General features: G+C 47.3%; 1 protein-coding gene across 1 annotated transcript in view; it reads right to left on the bottom strand.

Moving 5' to 3' along the window:
* NR1I2 (nuclear receptor subfamily 1 group I member 2) overlaps positions 1-25,418 on the bottom strand; it is a 260,681-nt gene that overhangs the window by 145,411 nt on the left and 89,852 nt on the right. The window contains exon 2 of the mRNA XM_069202689.1: positions 23,338-23,419. The gene's annotated coding sequence lies outside the window, so the exon portion shown is untranslated. The remainder of the gene's footprint in view (positions 1-23,337; positions 23,420-25,418) is intronic.

Raw genomic sequence — 25,418 nt, 5'->3', positions numbered from 1 at the left:
CTGTAGGCACTTTACTTTGAAATCATCTCCTCTATGCCACTGCAATCTACGCAATTCCACTCTGCTATGCAAGTCTAATCTACCCTGCACCACTCCAATGTACCCTGCGCCACTCCAATCTGCTCTGCACCGCTCTATGCTACTGCACTCTACATCACTATGCTCCACTCTGCAACAATCTACTCTTCACCACTATACTGTACTCTGCAGCAGTCTACTCCATGCCACTGCACTCTATGCAACTCTATTCTACTCTGCACCACTGTACTCTAAGCCACTCTTCTCTACTCTGCATTACTCTACATCACTGCACTCTACACCAATGCATTCTATGCCACTCTACTCGACACCACTGCCCTTTATGACACTCTGCTCTGCAACACTGCACTCTGCCACTGAACTATACTCCTCTCTGCTCTGCACCACGGTACTCTACTCTGCACCGCTCAACTATATGCCACTCTACACCAATGCACTATATGCCACTGCACTCTATGCCACTCTACTCTGCATCACTGCACTCTACACCAATGCATTCTATGCCACTCTACTCGACACCACTGCCCTTTATGACACTCTGCTCTGCAACACTGCACTCTGCCACTGAACTATACTCCGCTCTACTCTGCACCACAGTACTCTACTCTGCACCGCTCAACTATATGCCACTCTACACCAATGTACTATATGCCTCTACACTCTATGCCACTCTACTCTGCATCACTGCACTCTACACCAATGCATTCTATGCCACTCTACTCTGCATCACTGCACTCTACACCAGTCTACTCTACCTTGCACCACTCCACTCTACCATGCACCGCATCACTCTATGACACATCACTCCGAACCACTGCAATCTATGCTGTGCCACTCCACTCTGCTCCCCTCTACTCTTCACCACTCTACACTACTGCACTGTACGCTAAACCAGTGCAGTCTTCGTCAATGCACTCTACACCACTTTACTCAAAACCAACGCACTCTATACCACCACACTCTACACCAATCTACTTTGCACCACTGTACTCCATGCCACTTCACTCTAGACCACCCAACTCCACTCTATGTCACTTCACTCTGACATTACACTCCATGATACTAGACTCTGACACTCTATTCCATTAAACTCTAACACTTTCTCCACTCTGTAACTCCCTACACAACACCCTATAAGCCACTCCATTCCACTTTACTCCACTCTATGCCACTCCACACCACTCTATGCCACTTCAATCTACGATACTCTACTCAACGCCACTGCACAATCCTCTATGCCACTCCACTATACAACAATGTACTATGCGCAACAGCACTCTACCCAACTTTCTCTATGCAAGTTCACGTTACTTTACTTCACTGTACTCCAGTTCACTCATATTTATGCCTTTCCACTCTACGACACTCTGCCACTCCACTCTATGACACTCTATTACACTGTGACACTACTCCACTCTACTACTACTTTATGGCATTGGTGCTTGATTAGAGATTCAGATCTCCATTGATTGCCTTGTCACTCATATGAGATGTGAGTCAGATTTATCTTCGCCATTTTGGTTACAAGCACTCTGTAACCCTTTTAATTCAAGCTTAACAAAGGCTTAGGATGATCCTGATACTTGTCTAGGGGATCGAAATATCGTCGGCCAAAGTACCTTGACTTGAATTTGTGATATTGTACATAGGTTGGCATAAGCATAGGTACTATGAGCTAATGACTTCTTGATTCACTATTTGAGTCATTCATGTAAAAGTCAGTGTATAAAAGCTTGTAAATCATTATTGTGGATGCTTACCTTGTAGGAAAGTAGCCTCTTTCTAGCTTGGTTACCCCCACATTTGGCCTGTTTGCCAGTGTGTTTGAGTGTGTCTACTGGGATCCTGCTAATCAGGACCCCAACAGTTATGCTCTCTCCCTTAAATTATGGTTGTTGCATACTGGTAACTCAGTATTTCACCCAAGATTGGCATACTGGTGCCCCCTTATAAGTCCCTATTATATGGTACTTGGGTACCCAGAGCATTGGGGTTCCAGGAGATCCCTATGAGCTGCAGGATTTCTTTTGCCACCCATAGGGTGCCCATGCAAAGGCTTCTGCAGGACTGCCATTGCAGCCTGCGTGAAAAGGTGCATGCACCATTTCACTGCCAGTTACACTGTACCAGGTCACTTATAAGTCACCCCTATAGCAGGCCCTCCAGCCCTGAGGGCAGGGTGCAGAGTACCTGTGTGTGAGTGCAGAGGTGCCCCCACGACCTCCAGGACCATTTTCCCCAGACTTCAGGAGTGCGGGGATGCCATTTTACACGTGTACTGGAAATAAGTCACTCCCTATTCTCAGCTACATAATGGTAACTCCGAACATAGGTATGATTGGTATCAAACATGTTGGAATCATACCCCAAGGATTTTGCAAGCATTGGTTGTATGATTTCATGCACTCTGGTGGCTCCTTAGAGGACCCCCAGTACTGCCATTACAGCCTTCTGAGATTTTCCAGGCAGCCCCAGCTGCTGCCACCTCTCAGACAGGTTTCTGCCCTCCTGTTGCTTGAGAAGCACATGCCCAGGAAGGTAGAACAAAGGATTTCCTTTGGGGGAGGGGTGTTACACCCTCTCCGTTTGGAAATAGTTTTGGAAGGGGTAGCTTCCTTCCCCAGGCCACTGGAAATGCTTTGAAGGGCACACTTGGTGCCCTCCTTACATAATCCAGTCTACACCAGTTCAGGTACCCCCAGTCCCTGCTCTGGCACAAAACTGGACAAAGGAAAGGGGAGTGACCACTCCCCTGTCCATCATCACCCCAGGTGTGGTGCTCAGAGCTCCTCCAGAGGGTCCCTGGGTTTTGCCATCTTGGATTCCAAGTTGTCAGCGAACTCTGGGAGCATCTGAGTGGCCAATGCCAGCAGGTGGCGTCAGAGCCGTCCCCTGATAGGTGCTTACCTGTTTAGCTGACCAATCCCCCTTTCAGGGCTATTTAGGGTCTCTCCTTTGGGAGGATCTTCAAATTCAGATTGCAAGACTCCAGCAGGAATCCTCTGCATCCTTTACTTCACCTTCTCACCGAAGAAACTGCATCTGGACCCTCCAGGAACTCCACAAACTGCAACAACGAAGCAAAGACGACTTCAGCAACATTGTAACTTCAGCTCCTGCCAGCAACTGCAGCTGTTTCCCGGTCGTGCATCCTCAGAGGACAGCCTGTCTTCAGTCTGCACCAGAAGAATGAACGAATCTCCCTTGGAGTGAAGGAGTCACTTCCCTGCTTCAGCAGGCACCTCTTTGCAATGATGACCATCTGCATGGGTCCCCTTTCCCGACGAGTTGCATGGATCCTGCATCACGGGTGGTAGACTGAAGTGGTCCAGATGGTCCTGACGTCCTACTGTCCAACTTTGGTGGAGGTAAGAGCTTGCCTTCTCACGCAAGACAGTACCCGTGCACCACGTGTTTTTCAGTTGCCAAGGCGTGTGGCATCCTTCTATGAAATTCTTTGTGCACAATGTAGCTCCAGCCCCCAGCACTCCTTCCTGAGATGCACAGCTTCCTGAGTGGTTCTCTGGCGGCATGGGATCCTTTGTTTTTGTGCTGCGTGGGCTTCCTTTTGCAACTCCTTTGTCCCCGTGCTGGGGGACTCCTGTGTGTGCTGGCTGGTATTCTGTGGGCTCTCTGAGTTGCTGAGAGCCCCCTCTGACTCCTCCTCCTGGGTAGAGTCCACCAGGTCCCTCCTGGTCCCGGGCAGTGCCAATTTCCACTAACCATGAGCTTTGCCTGTGCCAAGGCTTGTTGGTGGAATCCAGCAATGCAAACCAGACTGCAATCATCTATCTGGTGTGGGATATCACCTGCACCAACCTGCATCCATCTTCTTGGGTGCAGTACGGACTGTTGTTCTTCACCAGTGGTTCTTATTTTGCACCTTGATTCGGGTTAGCAGGGGCTCCCAGTCCTCCCCGGACTCTTCTGTGCTTCTTGGACTTAGTCACATTCTTACACAGGTCTTTAGGTCCAGGAATACACCCTTTGTGTCTTGAAGTATCTTCTGGTTCTTGCATTATCTTCTTTCTCTTGTTCTTGTGTGTTCTTGTGTGTTCTGGGAAAGTTACTGTGATTTACTCCTGCTTTCCTGGGCTCTGAGGTGGGTTCTATTACTTACCTTTGGTATTTTCTAATATTCCCGGTGCCCCTCTACACACCACACTTGCCTAGGTGGGAAACCGACATTCGCATTCCACTTTCTTAGTACATAGTTTGTGTTTCCCCTAGGCCCATTTCTAACTATTGTGATTTTCACTAATTGCACTGTTTTCTGTTTTTATTGCTATTGCTGCATACTAGTGTATATAATTGGTGTATTACTTACCTCCTAAGGGAGTATAGTCTCTATGGTATTTTTGGCATTTGTGTCACTAAAATAAAGTACCTTTATTTTTGTAACACTGAGTATTTTCTTTCATGTGTGTGACTACAGTGGTATTGCATGAGCTTTGCATGTCTCCTAGATAAGCCTTGGCTACAGCCACCCCTAGAGAGCCTGGCGTCTAGGCACTGCCTACATTTCACTAATAAGGGATAACTGGATGTGGTATAAGGTGTAAGTACCATAGGTACCCACTACAAACCAGGCCAGCCTCCTCCAAATCACTGTACTATATAGGTTACTTTTTAAATTTTTCTTGTAATTGGCGACATTGGGTAATCCAGATAACTTGTGTAATGCCCGAATACCAGTCTTTCTCGATTTCCCCTGTTGATGTTTCCCCACTGCATTTGATCTTTTATATTTTGATTGAATAAATGCATAAAACATTCCATTTGCATACTACTTTATTATCATTGTTTATGGGAGTGGTGTTGCATTTTTTTCCAGGGACCCCTGTTCCTTCAAAGTTAAGTTTACTGCTCCATTCTAGGACACTACTTATTCCATGATACTATGCCACACCAGTCGATGACGCATCATTCTCCTTTATGCCATTAACTTTGAGCCATGCTGAATAGTAGTCTCACTAGTGTACAGTATGGCTCAAACACATTGGCAAAGGCAATAGAACTTACATAGGTGAGACCTATTAGCTTTGCCACTGCTTGTTTATAAGGTATGAACTTTAAGGTGACTTGCAATATCCTTATGTACACAGGGGGTATTTTACCCCATATAATACATGGTCACACCACCAACTTTCCCACAAACCACTTAAAACCTTAGTGCATAGCTTCTGTCATTCCAAGCTAGTAAAGTAGAGCAGAAGAAAGAAAAGCAACATTCAATTTTTTGCTTTAAACAGCTTTATTAATTATGCTCCTTGACCTGATCTGCCTTTTACCTTGGCTGCTAGCTCTGGCAGAAGGCATTGCAATGTCAGAACTCGACTGTAATAATCCTATCATAGTCATTTTCTGATGTCTTTTCTTTATAATCAGTGAAGGTCTTTTCTTTATACGCAGTGACTCGGTGCATCACAAACAGCCGTTTCTAAAGAAATTAGTGACTGCAGTTTATACAGAGATTAGAGAATCCATGTTTATATAGACTGTAACTCCAAGAGTTTCTTCAGTTGAAATGCTTCTAGTTATGACTGATGTGGAGCTGAGCTTCCCAAGATCACACACAGGAGTAGAAGTGTTATTAGAACTATGGTTTCCGAGCACAGTTTACAACTATTGTACCTAATCGCTTTTGAGCTCTCCAGTGCGGTTCCAATTGGCATGAGGCGAAGGGCATGATGGGTGTGGGGCGCAAAGGGTATGTTCTTCCTTTTTACCCTCCTACCTTGATTTGCTTGGTGCATGAAGATGCAAGGTTAATCAATTGAGCTAATTACTTTGTGAATATAAATAACAATAAAAGATACTTTCAGACTGTGTAAACATGCCTTCCTTTCTCCCTATTTCACTTCCATTATATATGATTGTGTATATTTATCGGAGCCTGCAGTTCGTAAACAACGAGCGATTTGTATAGGGTTGATTGAAAGTCCCCAAGGCTGTCCCTGTCCCCCCCAGAATTTTATTGTCTACGCCCCTGCTGAAGACCCTTACATGATGGGGATGGTTTCAAGCTGGTGTGGGGGGTCCGGATAGCTGAGGTATGTCGCAGGTTCTGCGTCCTTAGCATGACGTGGGAGGCGGCCTCAGATCCCTTTGGTGTGTGTTTTTGGGGACGGTGGGAGCTATCGTCCTGCTGCTGAGGTATTCGTGGGCTCCACATACCCGACCCTCTCCCGAAGTCCCGCCCCCTCCCAGAATCCTCCTCGTCACACAGGGTCAGTCATGTCAAGCTTGGCCGGGCTGCAGTTCCGCTGAAGTTTGAGCGCGCCTGGCTGCAGATTCACCTCTGGGGGCACGGGAGTGTCTCGGAGCACAGTCCCCTGCTGAAAACCGGACTTTTAGGCCCATGAGGAGTAGGTGAACTCTGGGCCCATTAAAGATTACACGGGCCCAGCTCAGGTCTCCAACTCTGCTAGCTCTTACAACGCAGTATCCTGTCCTGCAGTGGGCGCTGCCCTTCCTCTTCTGCATGGGTTATGCCAATACAATATGCAATATTTTGCTCATGTAATGCACTTGCGCTCGTTCAGCGGTGACCCAAAGCTGCCAGAGCGAGGCTCTGGGTTGCTGGGCCAGGGGTGAACAGGTGCTCCTTTGGTGTCAACACAGGAGCCGGCGGCCTCTCCGGCGAGGTCTCCCTGGCACAACAACTGCCGCGTTTATCAATCACCTTCATTCACTGAAGGACACGACAGATTCATAGTCTCCCTTCAGCGACACACAGAAGATTGTATCCTCGCTGACAGACAGAGGGGCCAACCTCCGAGGCAGAGGGGCCCCACAGGAGAGGAACCTGTTTGGAAAAGATCCTTGTTGGTTTCTATGTAGGTCAGAGGGCGCCCTGCAGAGGGAGGAATTCACACCCGCAGAACAGGATACACCGGGCCTGAAAGACAAACTGCAGGCAAAGATGTTCAGCATCAGAGAGGACCCTGTGTGTGTGTGCGTGTCCTGCAGAGAAGAGGGCATCGCCTGGCATACCGCGTGTCCTGCAAAGAAGAGGGCACCCCTGGCATACCGCGTGCCTTCTGCAGAGGAGGGCAGGGCCCGGACATACCCTGTGTCTGCCCAGCAGAGAGGAGGGCAGGGCCCGGACATACCCTGTGTGTGCCCAGCAGAGAGGAGGGCACCGCCTGGCATACCGCGTGTCATGCAGAGAAGAGGGCACCGCCTGGCATACCGCGGGTCCTGCAGAGAAGAGGGCACCGCCTGGCATACCGCGGGTCCTGCAGAGAAGAGGGCACCGCCTGGCATACCGCGTGTCCTGCAGAGAAGAGGGCAGGGCCCGGACACACCCTGTGTGTGCCCAGCAGAGAGGAGTGCACCGCCTGGCATACCCTGTGTCTGCCCAGCAGAGAGGAGGGCAGGGCCCTGACATACCCTGTGTCTGCCCAGCAGAGAGGAGGGCAGAGCCCGGACATACCCTGTGTGTGCCCAGCAGAGAGGAGGGCACCGCCTGGCATACCGCGTGTCCTGCAGAGGAGGGCAGGGCCCGGACACACCCTGTGTGTGCTCAGCAGAGAGGAGGGCACCGCCTGGCATACCGCGTGTCTTCTGCAGAGGAGGGCGGGGCCCGGACACACCCTGTGTCTGCCCAGCAGAGAGGAGGGCGGGGCCCAGACACACCCTGTGTGTGTCCAGGAGAGAGGAGGGCGGGGCCCAGACACACCCTGTGTGTGCCCAGCAGAGAGGAGGGTGGGGCCCAGACATACCCTGTGTCTGCCCAGCAGAGGAGGGCGGGGCCCAGACATACCCTGTGTGTGTGTCCATCAGACAGCAGAGCCCTGACATACCCTGGTTCTGTCCAGCAGAGAGATGGGGAGGGATGGCCCAAACATACCCTGCCTGGTCACCGGAATGTCCTCTACAAAGTAATCCAGGCATGCGAGCCCTGCGCACGTCACCGAGGTCCGTCCTATGCGATGTGCGTCTCTGGTCCTGGCTCGCGGCTCTGGAGCGGGGCATCGAGCGCGCCTTTGCTATTCTCCGAGTTCTGCACGTACATTGAGCAGTGGCGGCAGCGTCCCTAGGCCAGCAGACATGACACGCCTGCTCTTCGGCACAGAGAACAGATGCGCCCAGACAGAGCCTCTGGGCTGCAGCCTCCGCAGGGCGCCGGAGTTCCCGCCCCAGCGACAGTGTGGAAGAGGGACTCCGAGGAGTGCACCAAGGCCCGGACTCTCCCCGAGGACAGTGGCCGAGTAGTAAAGATTTCTTCTCATCTTCTCAAATCAGATGCCTTCAGCTGCTCCGTTTCCCCAGCAGGTGCCCAGGAGGGGTGGGGTGTGACGCAGGGCCCACACCCCAATGAGGCTAGCACTGCGGCGGGCAGTCACGTTTTTACTAAGTTTAAACAACAGAAGTGCATTTCTAAAATCTGCCCTTTCACCACTGCACTAATTAACCTTTGATTGTTTCCAAGATTAAAGGCCAAAAATCAAAAACTGGAACCTTGATTTTAAGCGTTTTGCAAATCTGCCAAGCGACGCAGAAGGTGAATGGATGTTGTGTTTAAACGTTCTAGATTGTGGTCTAGTCCGTTTTCAATATTGTTACTGCCTGATCCATATTTAAAAACAAATATAATCCCTGTCCACCTATTTTCTGCAATAGCAGTTCTGTATTCACATCCTACATGACAACAAGCATCTCCCTCCAGCCTATGTAGAACTGGAACAAAAACAGATGGAATCACCGAAGGTCAGTTTTTAAGCCCTGTTTTAAGTCACTTTAAATGTGGTCATTGTCCTTATAAAACAACTGGAAAACTTAAAACATTTTGGGTCAATAAGAAGGAATTGACAATTATGATGCAGTCAAACTGTAGCAGTAGGAACGTGATTTACGGTACAGTGTGTTGTCCTTGATGCCTATTCTATAGAAGAAAAAAACACCCAAGAAGTGAGATGGCGCACTTTGTAACACCAAGTGATGGCTACGCGCGGTGAGATGAATGACCCAATGGTGGAGAATGATAAAGGATAAAAGCACGAAGGAACAAACGCGTTTTGACTTGACATCAATAGGGTCAGTGCCACAAAAAGAGATTCTAATAAGGTTATGTCAATGGAGGGGAATCGATGGATATGGAAACTGGATGCAGGTAAATATGGTCTTAATGCTGCAGTTGAATGCAGTACTTTAGGTTTTCTGTGAGCTTGAATTCCCAGTGGAAATGAACATTTTATTCTCTGTATGTTGATTTAAATTATGTTAGGTTTGAGAAACCAGTCAGTAGCATCCTTGGCTAACAGACAGACATGCTTTTGGTTGTTGGTGGCAATGTTCTGTTCATTACTGGGCTCATAATTGCCAGTAGAAATGATGGAAAGATGTGTATGCCCACATTTCGATGGCATCTCATTGATGGTGGTAATACTTCTCATATTTCACATACCCAAAAATTGAATTATGTCCTGAATTTAACCAATTTACGTTGACGATAAGTGTATAGGGGCCAATCTTTGGTCATGAGAATTGTTCCTACAGAAGTTCATTGATGTATAGTGAAACTGGCATTGTAATTTCCTATGCCAACTTTGATGTGTGTATATATGCTGGAAGGGGATGGCATGGTTTGATGGTGTGATATATTTTTATTAGGAAAAATGTACTGAATAGTTTGGTTGTAGAGCAGTTGATAATTTGTTTTCTGAATACTCAATTCAAAAGCATGGTTGTTTGGATTTAAAGTTACTGTGCTATGTATTCAGTGCACAAATTGACACACATGATTGAGAGATTTTATTCCCCCCCGCCCCCCAAAAAGTTTGCTGCTGCAGATTTTTGAATACTTTATTTTTGAGTACTCATTTAGTACATGCAGGGCCCCATATATTTTTGTGAGTCAACAGTGTAGGTGTCACACAAAAAGATTGTTTTGGATGACACCAATAAATAGGTCAGCCTGGTTAGAACTGGTGTAAGTAAACTTACTTGCCACAAAGTTTGGTAACTACATAGTGATTGCTGTGGTTTCCTTTCTTGTAAAGACACGCCTGAGATTTTGCTGCTTTACTTGATGCCTATAATGGCTTTAAGAGTTTTTCAAGTAATTGGTAATCAATAATTGTAGCGCTTTCATTAAATAGCATGAGTTTCGTAAGTCCGGAGAGCGGATATACACTGGCCTGGTTTCCACCTTTTGTAGCGTTGCGTGCAGAAGTTTTGTGGTCGTATATATGATGCTCAGTGTATAAGAGTGAAGTTAGTCATTCCTTTGAAAATAATAGGTAAGTGTCATTACTGAGAGCTCTAATATGATATAATATGATATTACATCAATGCAGGACCAAGTGTAGTTTAAGGAGTGTACATATGGCTTAAAGTAAGACAGGGCCGTAGGGAGATTTAAGAGAGACCCGTTGTGCTAGATAACTGTGTGACAATGATGTATTATATAGGTGGAGAGCAGCTCTAGTAAGGAGCACCCTGAAACACCAGTGACACTCTACATTTGCTCACCTCAAATGTCTGCTTATCTAGCAAACGTTTTAAGCATAGGATCAGCACAGTGCTATCCTCGCCGAGCTAGATAGGGACAAAGTATTTTGCCATTTTTACAGCAAAGTCTTTAAGCATAGGAATGACAGAGTGTCATCTTTACCAAGCTGTAAAATGCCAAAAGCCATTTACCACTCCAGGCACAGTATTACAGCTCTTGACTAGTAAAATATCATCCAAGCCAACCTGGAACAAGTAAAAACAACCTCGGACATGTGTTTCGCTCTCATTAGAGCTCTTCAGAGGAGTTTAGCTTTGTCCAGACACAAGGGAGCACCCAGTATAAGTCAAAACAAGGCCCTTTCAGGGTTAGAATGACGCATAAATTATGCAAAAAAGAAGAGAGAACTTTAGGTAGTTCCCAAGTTTAGGTGAAGAGCAGCTCCAGTAAGGAGCACCCTGCAACACCATATCCAGGTATATGTCAACATAGATTTGTATATTATGCTAACATTTACCTGTGGGTGTTGCGTTTTGTTATTTTGGGCTGCTTAATTTCCTTAAACATGACAGGCATCAACATACAAATGCATGCTTATTTAAATAAATGTGGAAATATACCATTGTATGACTCCATTTATTGTGGAAACACAAAATATATATGGATAAATATAGATGAAAATCTTTAAAAAAATACCATAAAACTGGGAGCCCTACTTATGATCCTTGGAGGGCTTTCTGACATTGAATTTCAAATGAAGGAGGGGGGGGTTAACCTCCTAAGGTTCTTCTTACAGGTCGAAGATACCAAGTGCAAGAGGTTCAGTCCACCTGGTATCCTTCCGCAGTGTTCGGAGGACGGCTGGGTGAGTTCAGCTTTGTAGGGTTCACCAGCCCTTGAGTGGGGGGACATCTTAAGATGATCCTATTTCCTCTAGGACCAATAGAGTAGAGATTCCCAGGCCCAGACCTACATAGTTTTGCAGTAGTTCCTGTTTACCTTACTGTAAATAGGCACAAAATGTCATGTTCCAGGGCATTACGGAGATAGTAAACATCTCCGGCCACACTAAACTTGGGGTCAGAAGGGAGGTCTGTGGGGGACAGCTTCATGGAAATCAGCAATGTCTTCCCACATCCTTTATTAAAATCAAGTTTGAAGCAAACACTGCACTTACAACAAGCACAGCGACAGAAGTCTGGTAGTACAAAAGCAGGGACCTTTAACAACCAGACAGTAGATGCACAAGAATTCATTTGGCATCCTGTTGTCTCCTTTTCAAGTGTGCCGGAGGTGTTACATGTGGCTCAACAGGTCTGTGAAACAGGTCCTGACACCATGTTGTCACAGGATGCCCGCAGCACCCACCTCTGGAGTTCAGGAGAATCCTCTCTGCTTATTCAGGTCAGCCTCGTTTTCTCCTGGGAGGCACACCACACCTCATTCAGACCAGGAGCAGGCTGGCAGAAGCTGGAGACAACGCACATTCATCTCCAGGAACATCAAGCAGGTAAAGAGTAACTTTCCAGAGGTCACTATTTTCGAAACATATTTTTTAAAAGTGAATACATATCTTTTTTTTTTTTTTTTGTTTGGGGCTGCCCCCATTCTCAGGATAACAGTGTTAGTATTTTAATATGTACTGCTGTTTTCTACATAGTAAAGCTAGGCCTTCCACAGCGAAAATAGGTTTTAGGGCCTTGTCAATGTAGGGCATGATAACATTCATTTTCTAAACGTCCCAATGTTAAATACCGTGCACCCTACCTTGTGGGCTACAAGGCTTGCATAGGGGCAATAAACTAATATTTAAAATGGAGGTTTTTACCTGTTTAAAGGGTTATTTAACAGGTCACTCTGTGGGTTTAAACTGCAGCAATCAGGCTACAATGGTAAGTCAACACAATGAGCGCTGCAGTCCACAGTTGACAATTCATTTTCAATGCCATGGGTGCAGTTTCTACATCACATACTACAGCCGTCTAGGAGAGTAAAATACACCAATTAGGGATGAGCTAATTTGTGCATGTATTGGGGGGGTCAGAGCACACCCCAAGGGCCCTAGACAGGAGTGCTCCATGGTGTACAGTCTAAAAACCAACAATAAAATTCAGCAAAGCATGGGCGTGGCCACACAGAAAGGGGATTCTCACAGCTTTCAATCTCTGTGCAGCAGGCCAAGGTGTTCCCAAGACGAACATCACTTGGTGTAGCAAACTTGCAGGTGTCCCAGAGGAGAACGGGGAGTCTTCCAAGAGGTATTGCTATTCTAAGGGGGCAAGGAGTGAGTATATTTGTTCTTGGAGACTGCAAAGAGGGTCTGCAGATAACCCCCAAAGCTCCATTGTAATCCCACCACGCTAGTGTGGAAACTGTTACACCAGGGCAACTCACGATTCCTGACAGGACACGATTGCCTGAGGTCTGGAGTACACTGAAATGTGCTGTATTCTGGAATGTTTATATGGCGATGGCCAGCACTTTACTGCAATTTCATCTATTGTGTGCAAGCTAACGTAGGATCACTTTTTATGAAGTTTGAGTGTAAATAACCATTCTTTGATAGCCAATTTAAGATTGACAGCGTGAACAATTATATTTTGGATATCTTCAGCCAGGAGCACAGGGGCAGGGTGGTGATCATTTCCTAGTCTCTGCTGCAAACTATTGATTACCACTAACTTATTTTCTAATTGCTTTTCAAAAAGTATCACCATCATCAGGTCCACTTTAAGCCATTTGACAAATTATAGTCCGTTTTTGGAAACACTACATTTCAGGGAGTCCTGCCCTTCTTCAGAAATAGGGATCCTGCCCTGAGGAGAGATTACAGCTTGGATTGTTTACTCCTCAACCTAGGAACCCTTCACGCCCCATCATTCCAGTCCACCGCCTCCATGACAGACATTCTTACATTTGAGGCAGCACATCATTTACAAGACCTCGTAATGTAAGTGCCCATGAAAAGGAGTGTCTCGTCTGCTGATCCAAAACTGTTCTCCATCTCATCCACCACAAGAGAAGACCTTACTGGAAAAACATGTGGGAAACCAAACACTTTGTACAAACAAGGATGATTTGTAACCATTTTGCAATATACGGCTCCACAACAATACGACATGGCGGATACACTGCAATGGAACCTTCTTATCAAGCCTACATGTCCATTTCAAAACCAGAAGGATGGTGCACCAGCCAACAGTAAAATGAAGATGACCGCTTCTCAGCCCAGAATGCACACATGAAGGAGCTCCCTTTCAGAGGTAGCAGTTTTTAACGGTCTCTGCTGACCACAGAGACAGATCTGGAAAATGGATTGTTTCACTTATAAAGTCTAAACTTCCTTGTATCCAGATGCTTCCAGCACAACCATCATTTTCATGTAACCTTTTAAACCAAGTAACAACTCAGATGACCAATGTCTTGCCTACTCAAACACTCCCAAGATGCAAATTTCCACAACATTATTTGTCTACTCGATGAGCAGCCAGATGAATGAATTACTTAGCTATGGTAACACTTTTCTTTCTGGTGTTTTCAGATTCCTAACCTTGTAAATTTTCCCAGGGCAGCAGACTTGATCCCCAAACTTGTAATACCTCCTGCCCACCCGGTTATGGTGGCCTTGGGTTAGGCCAGGAGGGTCACTCACCCTGAACTGCTCACTCCAACTATTCTGCCATTAAGTTCAGCTTCCTCAGGTATACTCAGTCCTACCTGACTCTCCAGGACCAGCAGGATCTCCAGCAGACGTGGAAATGAGGACAGAAGCCTGGAGTTCTTCCGAGGGCAGAACCCCGCTCTGAAGGAGGAAGCTTCAAGTCACAAAAAGCTGGCCAAGGAATATTTTCAGAGATTGTGGAGGGCTCTACAGAGTGCACACCCCACTAAGAAACAATACCCAGTACCACCTCCAAGTGCAGGAGCCATTTGTGATTAGCAATACGATACCTAATGAGATTGTCTACTGTGGTGTTAAGGGGGTCCCACTAGCTTACTGACTGTCAGGGAAATACTATGAAGTGTCAGCATCGCCAGTGCTTAATTTGTAAATAAAAAGGTGCTGGTGCTCAAAGCCCTCTTCCTAAACACACGGCTGCTGCAATTAAATGTGCGAACACAGAATACTCAGTCGGCATAATCCTGAAGCCATCTCGGACCTCCTCAATCCATTTAAAGCCACTCCCTGCCCCTTCTGCTCGCTCTTGCAGCTTTCTACTTTCTCCCCTTGTGACGCTTTTTCATTTTTCTCTTCCTCCGTCTTTACCATATGTGTCATTTGCTTGCAGTAAATGCTTGAGGCAGAAGAAAAAGCCCCGGTCCTCAAAAATAAGTGCCGGTGCTCAGCACCGGAAACAACAAGCACAAATTAAGCAGTGAGAATCACCAAGCCTCTGAGGCTCCAGAAGGGGGGCACGAGTTTGCACTCCGTACTGCTCGTTGCAGAATTGCATGAAGTTCGTAGCTGAAAGATTCATTGAAAGCTTCACAATACTAGGGAACACTCGAGAGTACTTCAGTTCATTAGTTGCACAGTCACCTAATTATGGGTTCCCTAGTGCGGGTGAGGTTATGTCACTTATGCCAACATTATCGATCTCTTTGTTAAACGATGAACGAAAATGGTTTCTCAGTACTACAAGAGTAAAAACAGGAGGGTCAAGAGATGAACCACGCTTTTCTTCTCCGTGGAGATACTCTGGTCCTAGAATATTGCCCCTGCGGCACATTCATCAGGACTACAGGCTTCTGTATCCCAAATCAAACATTGCAAAACAGTGATTGGTTTATAGGGCGAGTTTTGCAAGTGCACTGAATATATCTTTTGTTTTAAGGCTGCGCAACAGAAGTGGAACCATCCCTTCTTTAAAGAACAGATGCAACTTTGGAAGAAACACTGCAGAAGACAAGTACCCACAGCAGTACGTAAATTAAATTGTAAGTGAGTAACTTTATTGTTTGATTACTTAAAATTGTTGCAAAAATAAAACCAAAAAAGGTATATGTGCAAAATGCGCAACCAAAGTGCATTCCATCATAACAAATCATTGTCTACCTACGTATGAAACAAAATAGAATACGAGCTGTCACTACAAATCACCTGCTAGCAATAAGATAATGATAAAACCGCACTACCGTAAAGAGCTCTAGTACTGCAGTGAGCTCTAGTACTGCAGTGAGCTCTAGTACTGCAGTACTACCAAGAAATACCTAAAAAGCGTAAGAGAGCAAGAGAGAAAAACGTAATCCCGGTACATCCCCTCATTAGAAGAGAGAGAGACAGACACACACACACACACACACACACACACAGACACTCCTCCCCCCGTACCAGATACTGTATGAGGTGAAAGGAGGCTAAAGTGTCCTGTGCAGGTCCTGAATAAAACTAGGCTTGAAATAAAATCAATAATACCTGAATATCGGACATTTAATTATGGAGACTCTTCTTTGAAGTGGCAGCGCCCCCATCCACTGACCCATGCCGACGCCTTGCCCCCCGGAGAGCGCCGCTGGCTTTACGCAGTGGTGGCGCAAGCCTTCCACAGCACAGGACGGGTACAAACCGGGCAGCGCGGGGCAAGCTTTGCTTCCTCACAGTAAAGATACAGCATGAAGTACCAAAGTAACCTTCCCTCTCACAGACGGCAGCAAGCACAAGCTTCCGCTGCCTGCAGACCAGATGCATCGGGTCCAAGCTTCCAGTGCCTGCGGACCAGACGCATCGGGTCCAAGCTTCCAGTGCCTGCGGACCAGACGCATCGGGTCCAAGCTTCCAGTGCCTGAGGACCAGACGCATCGGGTCCAAGCTTCCAGTGCCTGCGGACCAGACGCATCGGGTCCAAGCTTCCAGTGCCTGCGGACCAGACGCATCGGGTCCAAGCTTCCAGTGCCTGCGGACCAGACGCATCGGGTCCAAGCTTCCAGTGCCTGCGGACCAGACGCATCCTGTCCAACCTTCCAGTGCCTGCGGACCAGATGCATCCTGTCCAACCTTCCAGTGCCTGCGGACCAGATGCATCCTGTCCAACCTTCCAGTGCCTGCGGACCAGATGCATCGGGTCCACGCTTCCAGTGCCTGCGGACCAGATGCATCGGGTCCAAGCTTCCACTGCCTGCGGACCAGATGCATCGGGTCCAAGCTTCCACTGCCTCGGGACCAGATGCATCGGGTCCAAGCTTCCACTGCCTCGGGACCAGATGCATCGGGTCCAAGCTTCCACTGCCTCGGGACCAGATGCATCGGGTCCAAGCTTCCACTGCCTCGGGACCAGATGCATCGGGTCCACGCTTCCACTGCCTCGGGACCAGATGCATCAGGTCCACGCTTCCACTGCCTGCGGACCAGATGCATCGGGTCCAAGCTTCCACTGCCTGCGGACCAGATGCATCGGGTCCAAGCTTCCACTGCCTGCGGACCAGATGCATCGGGTCCAAGCTTCCACTGCCTGCGGACCAGATGCATCGGGTCCACGCTTTCACTGCCTCCCGACCAGATGCATCGGGTCCAAGCTGCCACTGCCTCCCGACCAGATGCATCGGGTCCAAGCTTTCACTGCCTGCGGACCAGATGCATCGGGTCCACGCTTCCAGTGCCTGATGCATCAGGTCCACGCTTCCAGTGCCTGATGCATCAGGTCCAAGTTTCCACTGCCTGATGCATCAGGTCCAAGCTTCCACTGCCTGATGCATCAGGTCCAAGTTTCCACTGCCTGATGCATCAGGTCCAAGTTTCCACTGCCTGATGCATCAGGTCCAAGTTTCCACTGCCTGATGCATCAGGTCCAAGTTTCCACTGCCTGATGCATCAGGTCCAAGTTTCCACTGCCTGATGCATCAGGTCCAAGTTTCCACTGCCTGATGCATCAGGTCCAAGTTTCCACTGCCTGCGGACCAGATGCATCAGGTCCACGCTCCCACTGCCTGCGGACCAGATGCATCAGGTCCACGCTTCCACCGCTCACAGAACACACACAGTTACTGCATGAGTGACTTGTGAGCTAGAGTCAAATCTCTTGTGTGAAAACTTAAACCCAACAGAGGAATGCAGCAGCAGGCTGGTAAGTGAATATGCAATCTCGGACACCTTCTTGTTATGTAATATTCCACGTTAGCATCCTGAAAGTCCTGCTGCTGTGTCTCCGACTTGCAGTCACACTGCTGTACCTGCAGTCCTAATGCTGCCCCTCTAGAGCCAACTGCTGCCACTCACATGCATGTCTGTCAAACTCTAGATCCCAAAAACTGGGCCCCGCTTTACCAACAGAGCAATCATCCCTACGTGTGATGTGAAAGGGGCTGAAGGAGAGGCACGTGCCTAATACAGAAAGAACAATGGTAAGAAAGAAAAAAATGAAATCACACCTCTATGCTGCTTCTTTGATCCCCCTCCACTGCCCCTTCAACCTCGACTCAGGGTCGGCTTTAGGACTGGTGACGCCCTGTGCGACAGTTTATTTTGGCACCCCCACCCCATGACCTCCTCCTCGGTTTCACTCACTACCCCTGGCAAATGTGCCCCTCCTCTCTCCATTACCCCCCCTTTCACATGCATTCATGTGTTTTAAAGCACTTGTAAATGCTGCACTATATTTATAACGAGGCGCAATGCATGCATCGCGCCACATTATGCTTGCACCAGGCATAATGTATGCAAAGGGGGCATCCCCAGTTGGGGGGGAGGCGGCAAACAAATGACGCAAAGAAATCTGTCAGATTTCTTTGCGTCATTTTTTTTCCAGCACTTTTAACGCCTGCTCACAGCAGGTTTTAAAAAGGAGGCTTCCATTGGTTACAATGGGCCTCTGGGTGGTTTGCAAGATTAGCGTCAACATTTTTGACACTAATCCTGCAAAGCGCCGGACTAGCGTAAAATATTCTGACACTAGTCCCCTAACTACCGCCATTGTACGCCGTATTTTAAATATGACGCACACATGGTGGCATTAGGAGGGCGCTAAGGGGTGCAAGAAATGCTCCATAGTTCTGTTTTTTGCAGCAGGCATATTAACCCTGTATGCTACTTTATGTTGAGTCAAAACTGCAACTTGGCAAAACTCCCATCTCTCTCCCTGGCAGAACATTAATTACAAGAGGTATCTTGACATTTTAATCGCTTCCTGAAGACTGGACGCACAAGGAACTTTTCAGCGGGTGCTTTCAAATCGCAAGTTTCATAGGTTATTGTTAAATACAGCGCCCCCCTGAGGTCAGCGCCCGGTGCGCCCATACCACTCGCACCGCCAAAAAGCTGGCCCTGCCTCCACTTTCCTTCTCTGTCCAGACTGTACTTTAATCCATCATCTCCCTTCCTACCTTTTCTTTCTTCTTTTCCCTCCCTCTCTCTCGTGTTCATCTCTCCACCCCACACTTCTCTCTCTTCTCAGTTTCTTCTCGCTGCCCTTGTTTCACCCGTCTCTTCTTTTCCCTCAGACTCTTCTTTCACACTTGCCACTTTCGCCCTCCTCAGCATCATCTATCACACGAGTCTTCTGCCACTCTCTTCTTCATTTACCCCCCAGTCTCACACATACCAACTCTTACCTCCTCATCTGTTACTTCATCTCCCTCTGCACCACCTACAGCCACCACCAGGACATTCCCCATCTCTAGTTCAAGGTGCATTTGTTTTGTATCCCACAATACTCCACCTGCTGCTTGTACTGGCACCCCCTGCTGGTGGCAGTCTGCATCTACCTCATTCTCTTCCACAAAAAGTGTCCCTGCTCTCGCCCCTCTACACCTGCTGGTCCAGAGACCTGATCCTCAGGATCCAAAGCCTGCAGAACTTGGGTAAGCATCATCACTTTGAACTTCTCCTTCAGGATGAAGGAGTTCATGAGACTGAGGGCTATAATCCGTCTTAAAATCCCATTTATCTTGGGAATCAAAATACTGGGAGGAGCACCCCAGTCCTCACTCCACCTCTTGTCCCGGTGGTCCCTCTAGCAAGCAGGATGTTCACTTCCTTTGACAGAACTGAGGCAAGTTCTGCAATTTCTGAGAGTAAACTGGTAAAATGAGGGAAAGTGCATCCAGAAATAGAAAGAGTTAACCAGTTTGGATAGTTTGAAGGACCCACTAGAACACTAGGCCAGCAATATTGGATTCTGCCTCCCACTAGTAACAAGGACAGACTGAAGGGCAAAGAGGTTTTTCCCCCATGGGGGCCAGGAGAAGAGGAGGACGAGTGTTACTGCCGTGTTGACCTCGCCTAAGAGGTCCTGACTGGGTCCAGAGCATGGGGGGAGGAGGGTTTCATATATACTGTAGAGAGGGCCCCCCCTCAAGTTTTATTACGCCATTGAAACCCCTGTATTGTCCTCTGAACGTCCTGTATTGTGATGAAACAGGCAGGCACAGGAAAGTAACTGCTGACTTTAAATTACTTCAAGGCCATGGCAGCCTTCTTGCCAAAGAACACAGGGCCCAATGTACGACAGCCTTACACGTTCGCAAACAGTGAAAATCGCCATTTGCAACTGCAAAATGGGCTGGTACGATGTACCATCCCAATTTTATAAGTCAGTCACAATTACGGACTCCCCAAATAGGGATTTGCAACTCGCAAATAATAAGGGGCATCCCTTCCTAATTGTGAGTCGCAGGGGGGATGTGTCATTGTTTTGTGCCCACAATTGCAGTCCCAAAACAATTTCAAATTGGTGGTAACCCATTCGCAAACAGGATGGGGTCACCAAGGGGCCCCTTACCCTTTGTGAATGGATTCAAAAATATTTTCTCAGAGCCGGGAGTGGTCCCACGGACCACTGCCTGCTCTTAAAAATGAAAAGAAGAAACTTTTCATTTTTTTTGTTTGAACTGCATCCCATTTTCCTTTAAGGAAAACAGGCTGCAATTAATAAAAAAAACTGCTTTATTTAAAAGCAGTCACAGACATGGTAGTCTGCTGTCCCCAGCAGGCCACCATCCCTGCAAGTGCAGCCATTCCCAAGGGGGGGGGGGGGGGTGGTCGCAAATTGCAACATACCTCATGAATATTAAGGAGGTAGGTCATTTGCGACCCCATTGAGAATCTCAAACAGTGTGAGGTACACTGGTGTACATTAGGTTTTGCGACTCTCAAAACTCAGGGTCGTACATCTGGCTCCTATAGCCACAAAATGACAAATCAAACAGGGAACCCTGGATGTGCCCTCAGGAGAATCCAGTGGAAAACCCAACACATGTTGTCTTAAGTGACACCGGGGACCAAAGCATGAGTAGCGGAATCTATAGTATTCAGTTCAGGGCATAAAACATACTTGCCGCAATCTTGACCATCATCTAGTCTCTGGCAAGGCTGGCAAGACCTCATGTGCCATGTCCCAAAGGGTACAGGAGACACACTGACAGAAGAAATTGGTTTCTTTTCCATAGCTTTGATGTTGATAGATTCTCGGTCTGATAGAGAAATAGGAAAGGAACTGGGGTTCACTTTACGTGTGGATGATTGTATTACAGTCTCTCATGTTTCAGAATTTGAGTGAATAATAATTGATCCCCTGGTGCAAGACTGTAATTCCCCATAATGGCATGAGACACCGCAGCTGTGAATGACTTGGGCCAAGTCGGGACATGACTGGAAGGCATCAAGGGCTCAGAGGTAGACAGCCCATGTTGCAAAAGTGCCATGGGTGGGGTAAGCCTTAGCCTCTTGGTTGGGGGGGGGGGGGGGGGGGGGGGTTGCAAGTCCAGAACATCTGCTGCCTTCTGAACCCAAACCACAATGGAGGCACTTTCCTTCATAGAGGCCCAAAAGGTGAATCTTGAACAGACTCCAGAAAGATATCAAAGTGAATGGCAGTTTGCAAACACAAATATATGCCAGTGTCTTTATAATGATGTGGATGCAAACGTTCTGCCTCATCACCACCCTCAGGTGGAACATCTTGGAGGCCTTGAACGGTGTCTGAATCAACCTAAAAATGACCTCCATTCTCTGGATGTACTTTTGCCCAGGCCAGGGAACAGGAGGAGAGCCCTCCTTGTCACCAGCATTTGCTTTGGAATGGAGGGATGGCCTGTCATCACCTCCGGCAGGGAGGGCTGAATATGACCGGGTGCTTCTTCCAGGGATAGGACCGGCTAGGGGCCGCAACGGGTCCATGGAGGTAGAAGGTGTACCAGAGGGAGCTGTGATAAACTTAAAAAGTTGTAGCATGGCATCCTTGAACGCCACTAACTTCTGCGGAATTGACAATGGCCCTGTGCATCAGCCCTGAAATCAGTATAGGTTTGGTGTCCGACATCAAGGCAAGATTTAGGTGCTATATCTGACAAATGTGCAACCTCGCTCTTGACCGGGCTGACCAAGAGTTACAGGCGATTCAGATGCATAACTTGTGTTTCTTCCGCAAGTTGTTCTTGGACTTGTTTTTCGACTTTGCTTTAGCAAGGACTCCCTCAACTGGGACTGGCCCCGCTTCTTGTGTTCTGCAACGAAGAACTTGGCTTATCTGTCTCTAACGGTCTTCAGGGGACCAAGGTACATTTTGTCCCACAACCTGGGGTCACTGTTGGCACTGAGGCACCAGAAGTAGTCACTGCATGTGTCAATTATGTACATCAGCTCCTGACACATTAAACCGGCTGTCTTCAAGGGCGCCATGCCTGCACACTGCCAAAGTTTGGTCAAAGTTTTGAAAATGCAGTGCAAACTAAAATCACTGGAGTGCAGCTCAGAGCCTGCCTTCAGGTGGGTAAAAATATAAATAGCTCTGAGTTATCACGTCCTAAGGCAGAATGGATTCTCTACCAAAATCGATGGCGCCACATGTGGCACGTAGGAGCGGTTGCAAGAGTTTCCATGTTCAGTCTGGCACCTGGGGAAATTCACAAGGTGAGGAATCTGTGGTTAGAAGTATCCGTCAGAAGAACATGTTATTACCTTCTCACACGTGTGCAATATGTCATGTGTGCAATATCCTGTGTCTGCTGAACTACGACAGCCTGTGCTCCTCCTCCCATTCTTTTTGTAACACGGGCTGCATGTTTTAGTTATTTCATCTCATTCGCACCCGAGGAATGGCCCAAGAGGCCCAGAAGGCTTACCTATATATGTGCAACATTGATATACCAACTTGAAAAGGTGCAATACAAACTGATCACCTCCAAAGGGTCCCAACATCAGCTTCGCCCTAAAAATACCTTTGCTTTGCCAAATCCAACTTTCATGCAATCAGGGAGGTAAAAACAGGACAATGGAATGCAGATAGAGTTATACCTAAACATACATACACAATTCCTATGAAAGTTTGCGTAGAATTGCCTGTAGGCTTTCACAGGGTAAGAGGTTCCGCAGTGTGTCATGCGGTACACACTGTGGTAAGAGGTTTGGCTCAGATCCGGTGCAAGGACTTTGAAGTCACAGGCAAAAGGAGATGTGTTTTTAATCCTCAGCTTGGCTCGGGTTTTACCGGCAAGACTCGTATTTATGTCAAGGATGGAAAACTAGGAAACGCAAAAAAGTCAATCAAGAAGTATTAGAAAGCCGCTCAAATGATGTGATGGATAACTATTTTTTTTTAAAAAAGGCAGAATTGTCATGAAAAAATGAATACAGAACAAATAGTGGTATTTTTCTCTGAGAAAGGCCTCAGCCCTAGATGCGACAGGGTTCTTGGAGGTGTTCGGCTGAGGTCTGGCGCCCCCGTGAGGTGGCACCCTGGGGTGGCAGCCCACCACACCCCTGCTGTAGACCCGTACAGTGTATGGGTGCTGCTTTTTTCAGGTAGGTTTTCGTCAGTACAGTTGAGTGGGCTGCTCAGTCTCTGTGTCTAGTATGCTCTCTGTATTGCTGTGATTTAAAATAAAAAAAAAATTGAAAACTGTATTACCTTCACAGACCGGCATCCCGTTTTCCTGGACAGAAATGTGACCATCTTCTGAGGTCAGTTTTCCTTTATCTCACGAGGAGGCCTGTAAAGTAACATTACATTAACCATCAGATCACAGTTAGAGGTTTAAGTGAGTTGTGAGCAGAAACAAATAAACCCACCCCTTCCCCCTCAGGTAGATATGTACAAGAGGTAGGGTGACCAGATTTTGAGAAGCAAAAACCGGGACAGTCTGTAGTCTCACTGCTATAGCTGGCCCACCCCGGGTGGGGTGGTCGTGGGGGTGGGGGGGTGGGGGTTGTCGGTCGGTCGGGGGCGGGAGGGAACGCGTTGCAGACTGCCTCCAGTGCTGCCAGGCAGAAACCAATAAATTACTACACATATTTAAGACTTTAAAAGGTGCACATGAAAGGAGAGCATAACTTTCACTTCTGATTTGCAGGGTTGACCCGATCTTTTCCCAAAACCCAGGACAGTCATTTAAAATTAACAAAAGTGTCTGGACACTGGGACGGTCTTCTGAAAACCGGGACTGTCCGGGGAAACTCGGGACATCTGGTCACCCCAGCAAGAGGGAAACTTCCGTAACCTTTGCGCAGACCAGGCCAGGGCCTCGGGACACCATGTTCCCCGTCAGCCGAGATAATGTTTACCTGGGAGAAAGTTCACCAAATAGACCCGACTGGCAGCAGGTGAAAGGTGTCCGGATGCACCCAACAGCGCTCTGTAACAGGCTTCTCCAAGGATTAGCTCTGACGTACCAACCCAGCCTTGAAACTTTTGCTTGGTTGAACTAACAAATACCAAAACTGAAAAGCATGTAAAAATGTGTGTATTTTCAGAAGCCTTAAGCAGGGCCACTGGAATTATGTGGCAGGGGAGGGCCGAATTGCGTGGCAGGGATGAGTAAATTATGCGGCAAGAAAAAACAAATTATGCGGCATAACAGGGCACATTTTGTGATACTATTACTTAATTATTTTGTCATTTTCAAACTTGTTAACATTCTCTGGGCACTGATGCACCTCATTAGTACTGGTTTAACACCCAAATGTAGCAATATAGCATCAAAAATGTGGCAAAGGGGCTTCTACGCGGCAATGCATGTCTAAGCATTTTTTTAAACTTTTGAACTGTTTGAATTAGAAAGATTTTTGTTTTAAATCTTTAAGTTTTGCAGTAGATATTGTATTATGTGGCAAATGCTGCAAATCTATAATTATGCAGAAACTCAAGTGGTCGCATAATTCTAGGGGCCCTAGTCAAAGCTAATGTTTGGAGAAAAAAAATGAGCAGCAGACCTATACCCAGCACCATCACCCTGTCCTACCCGGGTTATCGATCCAAATTATGATGTGCATACACTAGATACACCTGTTGCTCCGAGGTGCCATACCAGCAGTGCCTAATTTGAGGGCCTGCACTTATTTGTCTGCCTCAAGCATTTACTGTGAGCAAAAGACACATGGGAAAGATGGAGGAAGAGGAAAATAAAGAGTCACAAAGGGAGAACGCAGAAAGCTGCAAGAGTGAGCTGAAAGGGGAGGAACGGTCTGTAAATGGATTAAAGAGGCCCAAGATGGCTTTATAATTACGTTGCCTCAGTATTCCATGCTTGCTCATTTAAATCCAGCAGCTGCATGCTTCAGAGGAGAGCTTAGGCACTGTCGCATTTTTATTTACAAATTAAGCAATGCAGAAACAAAATTAGTGATGCACCATCAAATCCTTAAAAAAATCTATTAAGAATGTCCAATATTCCAGTTTAAATTGGGGTAGAGTGGGAAAGACTGGAGTGAGGTAGATTGGATTGAACTGAAGTAGGGTGGAATGGGGTAGATTAGAGTGGAGCCCAGTAGAGAGAATTAGGGTACAGTAGGGTGGAGTGGGGTAGACTGGGCTAGAGTGGAGTAAAGTAGACTGGGGTGGGATAAATTGGGGTGGGGTAGACTAAGGGTAGAGTGGAGTGGGGCGGAGGGGGATGGGTAGAGTGGTGTAGAGTGCAGTGGCATAACAAAAGTTGAGTGAACCCCACCTGCACAGTGCATGGAGAGCCTTCACTCCGGACTCACGCAGGAGCC

The sequence above is a fragment of the Pleurodeles waltl genome, chromosome 8 (assembly GCF_031143425.1).
Source record: "Pleurodeles waltl isolate 20211129_DDA chromosome 8, aPleWal1.hap1.20221129, whole genome shotgun sequence".
Classification (NCBI taxonomy): Eukaryota; Metazoa; Chordata; class Amphibia; order Caudata; family Salamandridae; genus Pleurodeles; species Pleurodeles waltl.
This window is presented reverse-complemented; position numbering and strand designations above follow the sequence as displayed.